This window comes from Oreochromis niloticus, linkage group LG7, assembly GCF_001858045.2.
Source record: "Oreochromis niloticus isolate F11D_XX linkage group LG7, O_niloticus_UMD_NMBU, whole genome shotgun sequence".
NCBI lineage: Eukaryota > Metazoa > Chordata > Actinopteri > Cichliformes > Cichlidae > Oreochromis > Oreochromis niloticus.
The window spans coordinates 40,723,477-40,735,497 of NC_031972.2; the positions used below are offsets into that span (position 1 = coordinate 40,723,477).

The 12,021-nt window shown below is 37.3% G+C and overlaps 1 long non-coding RNA gene across 1 annotated transcript; it reads right to left on the reverse strand.

Annotated features, from left to right (window-relative positions):
- Positions 1 to 3,520: 3,520 nt before the first annotated feature.
- Positions 3,521 to 6,770, reverse strand: LOC102080517 (uncharacterized). The gene is made up of 3 exons (XR_001224767.3): positions 5,470 to 6,770; positions 5,256 to 5,335; positions 3,521 to 4,972 (listed from the first exon to the last, which is right to left on the reverse strand). It is a non-coding gene; the product is annotated as an uncharacterized LOC102080517 (long non-coding RNA).
- Between the last annotated feature and the right edge of the window lie 5,251 nt (positions 6,771 to 12,021).

Genomic DNA, 12,021 nt, shown 5'->3' on the forward strand with positions numbered 1-12,021 from the left:
TTATTGATCACATCTTGTATACCGATATTTACATTAATAATCACCTATTAAACTGTGGTCCAGCCTTAATTTATTTTTCCTCAACTCTTCAGACATACATATGGCTCTGAAGAGGAAACCCAAAACTATCACCTCCTCTCTAACAATTTGCACTAAGGTTGGGATTACTTAGTTTGTTCACCTTGGTCATGATTATTTGAAGGCATCCCAAAGAGATGGTATCCACTGTGGAGGAGGTTCCCTAGCAATTCTTAATGAACTTACATCTATTACATTTATTTAAAATATAATGATTGGTAATAGCTATGTGGAAAAAGCGACTGACAAGTTCTTGCAGCCAAAGGTGATTCAACCATTTATTAGTTTTGTATCTTAATAAATGAAATAATCAATGAAAAAATGCACTTTGTATTTACTCATGTTATCTTTTTCTAATATTAAAACTTAGACTATCTGAAACATACGACTGGGAAAAAAATGTGCAGAAAGAAAAAGAAATCAGGAGAGGAGCAGATGCTTTTTCACAGCACCGTCTTTATAATAGGACTGTATTTGTTGGTCAGAAAGCCACAGCCAGCGCATCAATGTACTTAAATTAAAGGATATCTTGTTTTCAGTAGAAGATGTAGGTGACATGACTAACAGATCAAAACATGTTACCAAAAATATAACTTTTGTTTAGCGCAAATCGTATTTTACTGATTAAATTAACTGGGGTCTCTTAGGTAGGGTTTCCCAACGTTCTAATGGTAATGGTTTTCTAGGCTGGCTTTAAAGTCAGAGGTAGAGCAGCACATTAGGCAGATCAGAGAAGCTTTTGTGGAATTATTATGCTCACTTTACTGCACAAGAGGAGGATTAATTAAAGGAAACACAGAGGCAATACATCACAAGGCAGTCAATTCATTCTCCACAGCAGACACACAGACAGTGGTTATAGAAAACTTTGAGTCTGCAGCACTGAGAGAATATCAGAAGTGCATTAGGGCCAGAATAGAGCCAGAAAAAAAGAAGTTTTCTTAATAATAAACATATGCTTTAAATAATAATAATCTTTTGCATGGTTCTCTGCCATTTGCTGTTTTTTGTGCTTTGTGCTGTTGTGAATAGAGCTGTGACTTGTTTGAGTCTCAAGGTACTTTAATTTTCATGTATGAATACTTTATAAGGCAAGCACTGCCCTCAGTTTAGATGAGGCCACACAAAACATTTAACTAACAACTAATAACTGCATAAATTTACCATGAAAGACACTACTGAATAATGATTTACAAAACTGCTATTAACACATTCGCAAACACACACTTGTGTATGCATCTAAATACTTTCTTAATAACTTAGTTCAAGTTTATAAATGATACCATGAACATGTTATATATGAGATTATTAATTAAGATACTTATATCTGTATTTATAAACTACATACTAAGAAGGAGTCATGCTTTATAAATATTTAATAAGTTATTCCATCTTGTGAAACCAAAATGTGAAACACAGGCACTGACACCTTTCTAAATATTGTTTAATATTTTCACAATGCCACCCGCAGCCTTATAGAGAAGAAAGCAATCATATCATGGTGAATCTAACTGGGAATCCTCTACAGCTGGAAACAATCCTGGTTAAATAGAATCTTTATGTAAACCCAGATAGTAAACAAAACTCAATAGTGGTCATTCTATTATGTATGACAGCAGGAGTAGTGTCTTCTTTGTTTTATATTCACAGACTCCTCATTACCTAACTGTGTATAGCTAGGACAGATTAATTTAACTCAGTATAAAAAAAAGCTTTCTTTAAAAGTTTCACTCTGAAGTCAAAGTGTTCAAATTTCTGCTGTAATGAGATATCAGGATAAATGTCAGCGTGGATTAACTGGTCTCAGTTTGGGAAGTGAAAAAATGCAAAGCTTATCTGTGTTCTCTGCTCTGTTGAAGTATATAACCTCAGTAAGTGTGGGTTAAACTGCCTCGAGCAGCAGGTGGTGCACTGATCAAATGTCAGCATGGAAGTGTGAAAGAAAAATCATCAAGCTGTTTTCTGTGATGAATCTTGATGCTTTCCAGGGCGCGACAGACAGTCATTCTCAGTGTTTACATAGGTGTAGGTGAGATGCAACAGTTTGAGGTTGAAGCCTAAAACCCAAGAAAGTAACTAAATTCAGAGAAATTAAAAAAGAAGGTTTTTGTTAAGTGAAAATCATTTTTAAAAAGCATGTCATGACTAAAGAGTTTTAGACTAGAGGAAGGGGAAAGTTTTTGGGGAAAGATAAATGTACAGAAATCATTGAAGTTAAAAGATGTTGAAGGAAGATGACAGCATGCTTAAATAGGCAAATTTATCCATTATAGTCTGACTGAATCAGATTACAGATAAAATATGAAACAAGTGAAAAATGTTGCATTTCAAAAATAGAGTGAAAGCACAGTAATGAGCAGATATTAGGATGGGTCCACATCTGCTGCACAAGACTTAAATAGCTCCAGCATTTAATAACTCTATCACAAACCTTCATACATAAAACTGCTGTAGAGGATCGAACCTCTATGTTATTTATAATAACCTCTAGTTATAATGAGGCACATTATAATTGCTTATTACTTTAGAATAATATGATGGACAAAATGGACAGTAGGGCAAGTGTTGAAATTTGTAATCATTATATTTTTTATATTTATAAACATAGCTGCATTTATGAAAATATACAATTTACCGTTCACAAATTTATTTATTTATTCTGTTTCATCAAGCCTGTTGCATTGCATCTTTCTGGCTGTTTTGCGAATTTGTAGGCAACATTTAAAGATGGCAAGGCAGATACATGTATAGTATATGTAGTTTTTTTTTCTTAAGCTGAGCAGCTGCTACTTTTGTGCATTCATCCATCAAGGACATGAGCTGTTTTTTTGTAGTTAAATGTGGAGTTCTATTGTATCTGTTCTGCATATTTTTTTAAATCTCTTTGGTGGAACTGATTTGCATCAATGTGTAGTCTGCAGTGTATCTTTTAGAGCTGGCTTTACAATACGGAGTTTTGGCTAGTCCCAGACACACAATGACCAACTTGAAAGATCTGCTGTAATATCTTTAGTCATGGCTTTAGAACAGTAGTCCTACATCTCACATTGGCAGCTTCAAAGATCATTTTTACAATGATCTTGTCAAGCAAAAATAGCCTGGGACAAACCAACCAGCCACGCCATTAAAAATGGCACAATACAGAGGGCCTACCTCGACAGGACAAGACTCTTAAAGGATACAGGTAACTCTAACAGATGGTTTGAATAAGGAGTGAAAGAGATCATGGAAAGAGTGGGGGGACTGCCCAGGCCCTTTTTGCTTGCAATGCTGATGGACAGGTTGACAGATGAGGTTAGGCGGGAGTTTCCATGGACTATGATTAGGGATGGGAATCGAGAATGGTCCCACTGGTTCAGTTCCTTGGGATCGTTAGTCTGCCTGCCTATCGGTCCTGCTTATCGGTTTCACATGCACATGCACTACAATCAGCTGATTTCAGTTTGTGTGCCAGAGGAGGAAAATAGTGGCTCAGTCCACAACGTGGATATAAACATTTCTTTTATTGCACAAATAGATGAGAGTGCAATAATAAAGTGGAAGTTAAAGTTGTTTCTGTCTTGCATTCAGGACAGAAATAACTGAGGGCTCAGTTGACAGCAATATTATGCTTCTAACAAGCTCTTTGCAAGTACCTGCACAGACATGCTAAAGTTAGGCTAGCAAAGAATCCAGAGAGATGTTAAGATTGAGTGAATGGTGACCAGCCCAGCAGCCAGACCCTGAACTTCAACAAGTAACAAAGGCAGTCAGGCTGCAGCCTCTGTTTCTACCTCCTCATGTTTCTAAAGTCAAATCACTATGGCGATCACTTTAAAGTCTCGCTGTGCTGGTTTTTACGATGAGATGGTGGTGACTCTCTCAGACAAGAAGAGGAGCTGGAGGTGGTAGATTCGAAGATGTGGTGATTTTCACTGGGAGTGACCAAGATGAAAAAAACTATAAATAAGTGCATCACAGAGACAACTTGAGCAATTTGGAGACAAAGGCAGTGAGGTTAAGTTGTGATAGTTTGGACATAGTTGGACAAGCAGTTAGTGGATATACTGGACAAAGGATGATTAATCTCCCAGGCAAGAGAATAAGTGAAAGACAGCATAAAAGATGTATGGATGTAGTGAAGGAGGACATGGAGAGTGTTGGTGTGAAAGAAGAAGATGCTAGAGACAGGGTGAGATGGAGGTAGATGATCCACACTGGTGACCCCTAAAACCAGTCAGAGTTGTTTGTTCATGCACTGCTTTGCTACCCAAAGCAGGGAAACAAAATACTTTTATGGTAAATAATAGCATCTAAAACTAAAACTTGATCCTAAAAACCATTTGATATAAAGTTAAACCATACTATAAGGAACTAATACTCCATACACTGTTTAGCCACTTTTGAAATCAGTCTGTTTGACATTTAAACTTGTTAGAAACCATCATCACATTTGTGCTGGGATAAAAGACACAATGCCATATCCATAATATTATCTATTTTCTACTTAACACATTTGATGCATACATGATAAATGTCCTTGTGTATCATCAGCTGACTATAGCTGAACAAACACTAATGTTACCCAGCAGGAGCTCCATAAATCTATCACTGATAATGACTGATTGGTCTGCAGTGACAATCCAGGAGCTCTAAACAGAAGCTTCCAGCAGCCAGATAATAACAGCAATCATCTCAGCAGCAGCAGCAGAAATAGCAGAGCCGTCATCCTGCTGTGTGTTATCAGGGATGAATGAGGAGGCAAGATATCAGCTCCTAATATCCCCCTGCCGCTGTCTGTTGCTCACACCAGCACTGCTACTGAAGCAAATGGATTCTTCATGCTTGCTCCCAAAGCATCACTCTTCCTCCTTCTCTTTTTCCTCCTGGCCAAGATTTTGGTGAAAACAGAACGCTGTGAAGGAAATAAAATAATTATCACTGATCATCAGTTTAAAATTTTAATAGAAGCAAAAACAAATAAATAAAAAATAAGGCAACAAATTATTGGTTGCCATGTTGTTGTTATTTTTTAAGCTAAAAGTTACATGTATAAAGATAAAAAGGGTGATGTACCAAGTTGTCAGCAAACGCTATCAAGCTTGTATACATATATATAATGTTTCCATATAAGTCCCACAACAAAATCACCAACAATTAAGTTTACCATTAGTCATTATACCAAACCGTGTACTGACATAGCTTTACTCTATAGAAATGGTGGCCTCCCTTCCCTCCAAAAAATTGTGAAGATCCTGTGTAGAGATCCCTAGAAGAGCTGGCACAGGCATAAAAATATATTTTTTAAACTTGCGGAAGAAAAAAGCAAATAGTTGCATAATTCTAGGCCGCTAGCTTGGTTGCAAGCTAGATTGTCAAAATAAAAGCTCCTAAATATTAAAAGGTGTTTACCAGGATAAACACGAATCACAGAACCATTCTTGGATTGTCTTCTTCTTCTCCCCTGTGCCTCTTATACACAAAGCCCAAGGTTGTTTATTTTGCACCAGATCGCTCCGTGGGCTTGGGGATTTAAATGACTATGACAACTGGGCCATTGGTAGCCTGTAATTAGAGTCTAGGCAGGGCGATTTACTGACCTGATAAAGTCTACTCAGAGACACAGCACCTGGATCAAGATTACTGTTTTTCCTGTAAAGTTAGGCTACTGGTAATCATACCACAATCTGTATACAGTCAAACCAATTCAGAGTATACTAATAAGACACAGAAAACAGACACTCTAATGAGTGTCTAAAAGGTGAGTGATGACAATTTTAGGTCACCTTTCCTACCCAAATGTTAGGGCATGCATGCCTTGTCTTAACCTGTATATGTGCGCCTGCCCGCCTGCCCGCCTGCTAACCACATCCTGTGTTTTAGAGACAAATCTTCCTCCTGCTCCCTGCCATCAGCACCTGGGCTGATTACCTCACCTGTGCCTGATTGTGTCATCAGCTGTTCCTTACTTAAGCTGGATAAAAACATCCATTGTCCCCCACCTTGACTAACCTTCTGCAAGATTCTGTACACGACAGCTGGACCGGGACGTTATCGACCTCCCTGTTTAGGAGTTTTAGCTTATCACTAACTACAAAATCTTGCTGTTGTCATTTGCTATTGAATCTTTCATTGTAAATAAATACTCTGAATTCTTTATCTGTGAGTCGGCATTTTAAGTCCACCAGGAAACCTTACACATGGCAGTATGGGAGTCTCAGTGTTTTGTTGTATTTTTTACGCTAAGTATACCTCAGAATTTTCACCACTTAATTTCCCTGTGATTAAACAAACACTGTTAAATTGCAGATGACAGTGGCTAGTCTCATTTCTAAGAGCAATGAGGCAGTTTAAAATAACAAAATCTGTAAACTGAAGGGCTGGTGCACAGAAAAGAACCTAACATGAGGCATCGAAGACAAAAGAAATCACTATGGACTTTGGGGAAACACAAAGAAGACCTCTCTCCACTAATTATCAAAGAAGCAACAATGGGGAGAGCCTCCTCGTTTAAATTTCTGGTGATGGATGTCTTGGAGGACTTCACTTGGACAGGCAACTCAACTGCTCTGATTAAAACAAGCCTCAACGGCAGCTTTATTACTTCCTGACACTTAAGAAAGTCAATCTGTCCACAGAGATGAGAAAATCATTTGACTCCCACTCCCCACACTGAATGACACAGGACATGCTGCCTCTGTAAAGCCTTTGAAAGATGGAACTCACCGCTTTCATCAGCACCTCTTGTTCCTCTTACTGCCACCTCTAGGGCCATTCATAGCCCAGACACCTCCAGGCTGAAAAACAGCTTTTTCCCAAGAACTGTTACTGTACTGAACTCCCAGAAACACTCAAATTCACCATCTACATCATCATAATCTCAGGACTAACTATTATATTTGCATCACACCATTCATGTGTAAAAAAAAAAAAAAAATCTCATAACTCTATGTGTATTATAATATATTTTATTTCATAATTGAATTCTCTCATGTCTATTGGAGACATCAGGTGCAATATTCTTATTTGTTTATTTGATTTATACAGCACAGGACTTGATGCTCCTGTCATTGTACTCTGTGTTGTATGTGCTTTTAGGAATGAGCATAATTACATTTTATTTGGCATGAATTCACAAGCATGTAACGAAGCATGATTGGTATCTGTTTATATGGTTATCTAGCGTGAGTGTGTGGGTATTTGAAATATTGCTTTTAGGTTAACACAGCCATACGCCATAACAGGCAAACATCAAAATTTAGTAATGAAAACATTAAAGTTTTTACTTTACTTTAACCCCCCCTTTTGGGGGAGTTGTGCTCTCTGGGTGCTCTTGTTACTCCTGGTATATTTTTTTGCCTCTTATTCTTTTATTTTTGCTTTTAATTTTATCATGTAAAGCATCTTAAATGACTGTTATTTCTCTCTCCAACCGGTCGTGGCAGATGGCCGCCCCTCCCTGAGCCTGGTTCGGAGGTTTCTTCCTCTTAAAAGGGAGTTTTTCCTTCCCACTGTTGCCAAAGTGCTTGCTCATAGGGCGTCATACGATTGTTGGGTTTTTCTCTGTGTGTATTATTGTAGGGTCTACCTTACAATATAAAGTGCCTTGAGGTAACTGTTGTTGTGATTTAGCGCTATATGAATAAAATTGATTTGAAATATTGTTATTTACTTCTTGAGCCTCAAGGGTCTTTCTGAGGTTTGATCAGAGGCTTGATCTCTCTGCCAACTGATGCAATTCCTCTTCTTTCCTTAGTATCTGACCTCACATACAACTCAATATAACCTTTTCCTTTGTCTTTGCTACCTCTCTTTGCTGTATGCCTCACCTCCCTTCTTTCTTCACCTCCCTGACTATCCCACATTTTCTTTGCTAATCCATTCCTTTGACTACTTCCCTGTACACCCTCACCAGGTCTCCTCATCCTCTTTTCTCTGTCCAGAGGATACACCGAATGCCTTCTTGGTAGTTTGCCTCACCACTTCAGTTGTACCATTGCAGTCATAAATCATCTGGAACTCTACCCTACAGAGCCTTTCTCAAATCTTTCCTGAACTCTGAGCAGCACTCCTTCTCCTTGAACTTCCGCCATTTTATATCTATTTTCCAATTTCGAAAGTCATCTTACAGACTACTATCCAATGCCAAGCAACATTTTCCTCTTTCACTCGTGTGTGTGTGTGTGTGCTTAGAGCAGAAAAGAGACTCTAAGTATAAATTATCAAAGGATGAAGCAACCACACATAAGCAGTTGTGTTCCTCCAGGTTACTGGTCAATGACTCATCCAACAGAGCAGAGCCTCCTTCTTCTGCTTCTTTTCTTTGCATTAAAATTTGACTTCATCCAGAAGTCAAGTCTTTAAAAAATCCTAACTCCTGTCCACAAGTAACACAAAAAAATCTGTCTTATAAATGTGTAGAGATAATTATAACTGTAACCAACATGTATGTCTGCATGTATAAACACAGGGTAGCCTCGATCACTGATACTTGATCAGGACACAGTGGGCTGAAATTGTGAAGCACTGCCTATTGCCTAACATCTAAATGAGATCAACAGAAATCACATTGAGTTCTTCAGTATATAAATGTTACAGGCATAAACATACATAGAATTTCTTTGCTGGTGATGTCATGCTTGCTGACCATGTAACAATAGTAATGAAGGAAGTATGAGTATTGCAGTAACCAAGCGAATTTAAGAACATCATTTCTTTTTTTTCCTTTTTTTTTGCAGAAGGTAGAAGTTTGCCTTTAAGAAAGGATTTATTTAAAGCCACAACTTGACTTTTTCTACCTAAAACTAACAACAAATAAAACAAAGTGCAATACATTCAAAAACTATAGAAAAAGTGGAAAGTAATCCCAGACAGAGGCCAAAAACCCTCTGGTTTGCTTTTCATACAGACTTGTCACATCATGTTTGATGACCAATCTTTGGTAAAATCTATATGGAAAATTCTGCTAAATTTAAAAAACAGTTAAACTGTCACTGTGTTTCATTGCTGGATGGAAAAAAATAACAATTTTCACTTTGCATTTTCCTGTCTTTTGACTTCAGTCCTTAAACTTCCATCCAGCTCTGTACTGTACATGCAGATACAACTTGTCCTGCACAGGAGCAGAGAGTGTTCAGAGCGGAGTGGGAAGTCATTACTGTGACTAATGACTTGCTGAAGGCATTTGCAGCCTTCGCCTTATTAGAGCGCTGATGATGACACCTCCAGCAGGGAGAGGACAGAGAGAAGTTAGGGAGGGATGGGGGGCAAAGGAAGACTGGGATCCAATTACCACCAGTGCTAAGCACTCTCTGCGGGTGAGTGCTGGCCTTTTCTCCAGGCGGCAGTGGTTGTGGAAGGTTATATCGTCAAGGGTAGACAGGCAGTGGTGAACACCTCAGAGAGAATTTTCCAGGTCAGAGAGATAGAAAAAAACAAAAAACAAAAAAACCCATTTTCATCTTTGTTTGAGGTCAAGAGTAACACCCTGCTACTGGATACATATGTGCAATCCTTCTTTGGCAGTAGATCAAAAGACTGAGAATACAGATAAAACATTTTATTGAAAAGATAACAAAATATGTGATTTTAGTTTAAACTCCTTCATCTATGGATTCTAGTATTTTACAGTTATAAAAATCAGTATTTTGATGCTAAGACTGTAAAAGGCCACTGTTTAGGAAAAAAAACAAACTAAACACTGGTGACCGAATGGCTACATTGTTGTCTTGTCTTTCTAAATATAACCCAAAATTAATCATGATCTAATTTGGGTCATCAACCATTGAAATAGCTTAGCAATGGTAGCAGTGAGGAGAATGTTTACCTATAAAATATATTGGTTACCTCAAATAAATAGCTAATAATAATCATTACAAATCTGTGACATTTCTCACAATAAGATTTGTATTGTATAGACTGTTCTTTAGCTTAATTACTCCCACTTATGGCACAATGGATACTTCTTCTTTTTTCATTAAGACCAAGCTATTTGCTTCTATATTTTGACAGTGAAGTTAATCAGAGACCTCTTCTTAGATGTACAGGCAAATAATAAACTTTACATAAGTGATGGATGCTGTCACTATGCTATGACCCACTGTCATCTCCGCCTTAGTGTTGGTATTTCAGAGCTGGGACTGTGAAGTGCTGTTATTTGGATAGCAAGCTACATCCACAAATGACTAAAGAGCCTTGTATAAGCATATGATACCTTATGTGGCAGACACTGCAAACTCGGTTAACCCTAGAACACTATCGCTATAAATAGTAACACAATCACTAATGCCGGGTGATTTTTACCCGATATAATATAACCAATAAAAAGTAATCAAATATATCAAAATATGACAACACATGACGAATTAGAGTGGTCTTCTTTTACTTTCAACTGTGCCATGTCTAACAAAATGAAAAAAAAAACCCTCCTAAAACAAAATAATGACTCTGGAAAGCTGGTCTTTGGTCCACCCATTCCTGGGAAATTTGAGACTTCCCTGGTGAAGGCACAGGCTCCTCGACACGCAAACAGCTGCAGGAGAGAGAAATCATGTAAATGTATTTTCCCGGGTGTAAATCACCCAGCGATAGTGTTCTAGGGTTAAGACGTTTCCTTCAGTTATTGAATATGAAGCTTCACAGAGAGGTGATGGATAGAGTGGTCTATATTGGCATATCTGTCAAAGCAGCCATGCCCCTAATTTAATATCCATAGAACTATCCCCACCTCCACAGTTATGAGAGGCGAAATTAGCTACAGCTCTATGACAACTATGAAACAAATGATTAAAATTAAAATTCTGATCTGTTTTATGTTTATACCAGCAAATCACAGTCATCTCAGATAATGTCATGTGGCATTATAACAGGAACCAAACTATCCAAACTTCCTCTTAACAGGAAAAAACAAAAAACCTGGCTCAGTACCTTTGAGCCTGGACTGAAAACTGTTTGCCCCTAGCCAGAGACCCAGGTTTTATCACCTGCAACGATCATTCACGAAAGGTTAAAATTGCACAGTGCACAGCGTTACTGATTAGTTCTCTCGAAATCTCTTTCTATCTAAAATTACCAGTGGTTCTGAGGTGTCTGTGCAAGTGTGAAATGCAAGAGAAGATTGATTGATTGATTGATTGATTGGTAATTTATTTCAAACATGTAAACAATATACAGGTACATTTAGAAAAGAAAATAAGAGAGAGAGAAAAAATACTATACAAAAAAATCAATACATTTCAATATAGCTGCCGTTCTGATTAATTTACATGTTGAAAGGGAGTGGGAAGAAGTAAACACTTATTTAATTAATCCCACCCCTTTGCCATAAATTATCAGTTAATATTTAGTCAGCTTCCTTACTGATATAATTTGTAATAAAATATAGTGAACAGGTTTCTGATATACTATATACTATAATATAACATCATGAATTTTTTTTCTTTTTTAAATAGAGACATTCACTTAATTTCAATATTTTCCTTTTCTTTATAGTTCAAGAAGATCATATTTTTATAACTCTTTTTGAACTGTTTTATGTTTGGACATTGCTTTAATTCCATATTCAGACTGTTCCACAGTTTCACTCCATGAACAGAAACACAAAAGCTCTTTCTTGTAGTACGGACCTTCCCTGTTTTGAAGTTACAAAAACCCCTTAAATTATAGCTTCCTTCTTTCAAAAAAAAAACAAAACAAAACACCATACTCTGAATATTACCTGGCAGTTCTTTATTTTTTGCTTTGAATAGAATTTGTGCTGTTTGGAATTTCACTAGATCGTCAATTTTCAATTTTTCAGACTGCAAAAATAGTGAGTTTGTATGTTCCCTATAACCTGCATTGTGGATGATTCGAATTGCTTTTTTTTGAAGAGTAAAAAGTGAATGTAATGTGGTTTTATAGTTATTGCCCCAGACCTCTGCACAATAGCTTAAGTATGGTGAAACCAGTGAACAGTAGAGAATA